The sequence below is a fragment of the Oncorhynchus tshawytscha genome, unplaced genomic scaffold (genome assembly GCF_018296145.1).
Source record: "Oncorhynchus tshawytscha isolate Ot180627B unplaced genomic scaffold, Otsh_v2.0 Un_contig_14949_pilon_pilon, whole genome shotgun sequence".
NCBI lineage: Eukaryota > Metazoa > Chordata > Actinopteri > Salmoniformes > Salmonidae > Oncorhynchus > Oncorhynchus tshawytscha.
This window is the reverse complement of record NW_024609444.1, coordinates 115,001-117,500: the sequence shown is the minus strand read 5'-3', so window position 1 is coordinate 117,500 and position 2,500 is coordinate 115,001. Positions and strand designations below refer to the sequence as shown.

The following is a 2,500-nucleotide window of genomic DNA, read 5'->3' as shown; positions in this document are numbered from 1 at the left end:
AGAGAGAGAGAGAGACAGAGTGGAGAGGATTCTGGAGAGACAGAGAGAGAGAGGAGAGGACAGGTGGGGAGAGACACAGAGAGAGAGAGGAGAGAGAGAGAGACTGAGAGAGAGAATCAGGGGAGAGAGGAGAGAGATCACAGGTGAGGACAGGTAGGGGAGACAGGAGAGAGAGAGAGAGAGGAGAGAGAGGAGGAGAGAATCAGAGAGAGAGAGGAGGAGAGGAGAGGAGAGGAGAGGAGAGGAGAGGAGAGGAGAGGAGAGGAGAGGAGAGGAGAGGAGAGAAGAGAGAGGAGAGAGAGGAGAGGAGAGGAGAGGAGAGGAGGAGGTCAGAGGAGAGAGAGACAGAGAGAGAGAGAGAGAGAGAGAGAGAGAGAGAAAGGTAGGGGGAGGGAGAGACAGAGAGAGAGGGGGAGAGAGAGTGGTAGGGGGAAAGAAAGAGAGAGGGGGAGGAAGAGGGGGAAGGGAGGGAGGGGGAGAAAGAGAGAGGGGGAGAGAGAGGGGGAGCGAGAGATAGTGGGGGAACGAGGAAGGTAGAGAGAGAGAGGGAGAGAGAGAGATAGTGGGGGAGCGAGGATGGGAACAGAATGTGTGAGAGGACAAGTGATAAACAGACAGAAGGATGCGTGACACTGAATGAGTCAATATGTGTCTGTGTGTCTTGTGGTCCTGCTGAAGGCCTGGATGTTGCTAAGCAGACTTGTCCACAACAGCTGTTTTGTTGTAAAGTGCTAGCAAGCTGTTGGTGTGGAACATCTGTATCAGTGTCTCTGAGCGTGTTATGGTGTGGTTGTGTGATATGGTGTGGTTGTGTGATATGGTGTGGTTGTGTGTTATGGTGTGGTTGTGTGTTATGGTGTGGTTGTGTGTTATGGTGTGGTTGTGTGATATGGTGTGGTTGTGTGTTATGGTGTGGTTGTGTGATATGGTGTGGTTGTGTGATATGGTGTGGTTGTGTGTTATGGTATGGTGTGGTGATATGGTGTGGTTGTATGGTTGTGTGTTATGGTGTGGTTGTGTGTTATGGTATGGTGTGGTGATATGGTGTGGTTGTGTGTTATGGTGTGGTTGTGTGATATGGTGTGGTTGTGTGATATGGTGTGGTTGTGTGTTATGGTGTGGTTGTGTGTTATGGTGTGGTTGTGTGTTATGGTATGGTGTGGTTGTGTGTTATGGTGTGGTTGTGTGATATGGTGTGGTTGTGTGTTATGGTGTGTTTGTGTGATATGGTGTGGTTGTGTGTTATGGTGTGGTTGTGTGTCATGGTGTGGTTGTGTGTTATGGTGTGGTTGTGTGTTATGGTGTGGTTGTGTGTTATGGTGTGGTTGTGTGATATGGTGTGGTTGTGTGATATGGTGGGGTTGTGTGTTATGGTGTGGTTGTGTGTTATGGTGTGGTTGTGTGTTATGGTGTGGTTGTGTGATATGGTGTGGTTGTGTGGTTGTGTGTTATGGTGTGGTTGTGTGTTATGGTGTGGTTGTGTGTTATGGTGTTGTTGTGTGTTATGGTGTGGTTGTGTGATATGGTGTGGTTGTGTGATATGGTGTGGTTGTGTGTTATGGTATGGTGTGGTGATATGGTGTGGTTGTGTGTTATGGTGTGGTTGTGTGATATGGTGTGGTTGTGTGTTATGGTATGGTGTGGTGATATGGTGTGGTTGTGTGTTATGGTATGGTGTGGTGATATGGTGTGGTTGTGTGTTATGGTGTGGTTGTGTGATATGGTGTGGTTGTGTGTTATGGTATGGTGTGGTGATATGGTGTGGTTGTGTGTTATGGTGTGGTTGTGTGTTATGGTATGGTGTGGTGAAATGGTGTGGTTGTATGGTTGTGTGTTATGGTGTGGTTGTGTGTTATGGTGTGGTTGTGTGTTATGGTATGGTGTGGTGATATGGTGTGGTTGTGTGTTATGGTGTGGTTGTGTGTTATGGTATGGTGTGGTGAAATGGTGTGGTTGTATGGTTGTGTGTTATGGTGTGGTTGTGTGATATGGTGTGGTTGTGTGTTATGGTGTTGTTGTGTGTTATGGTGTGGTTGTGTGTTATGGTGTGTTATGGTGTGGTTGTGTGATATGGTGTGGTTGTGTGTTATGGTGTGTTTGTGTGATATGGTGTGGTTGTGTGTTATGGTGTGGTTGTGTGTCATGGTGTGGTGTGGTTGTGTGTTATGGTGTGGTTGTGTGTTATGGTGTGGTTGTGTGTTATGGTGTGGTTGTGTGATATGGTGTGGTTGTGTGATATGGTGGGGTTGTGTGTTATGGTGTGGTTGTGTGTTATGGTGTGGTTGTGTGATATGGTGTGGTTGTGTGGTTGTGTGTTATGGTGTGGTTGTGTGTTATGGTGTGGTTGTGTGTTATGGTGTGGTTGTGTGTTATGGTGTGGTTGTGTGATATGGTGTGGTTGTGTGATATGGTGGGGTTGTGTGTTATGGTGTGGTTGTGTGTTATGGTGTGGTTGTGTGTTATGGTGTGGTTGTGTGATATGGTGTGGTTGTGTGATATG

The 2,500-nt window shown here is 47.4% G+C and overlaps 1 protein-coding gene across 1 annotated transcript in view; it reads right to left on the bottom strand.

Moving 5' to 3' along the window:
* The window catches only part of LOC121844799 (adhesion G protein-coupled receptor L3-like), a gene marked incomplete at its 5' end in the record, with an annotated part of 148,366 nt that overhangs the window by 36,771 nt on the left and 109,095 nt on the right, over positions 1-2,500 (bottom strand).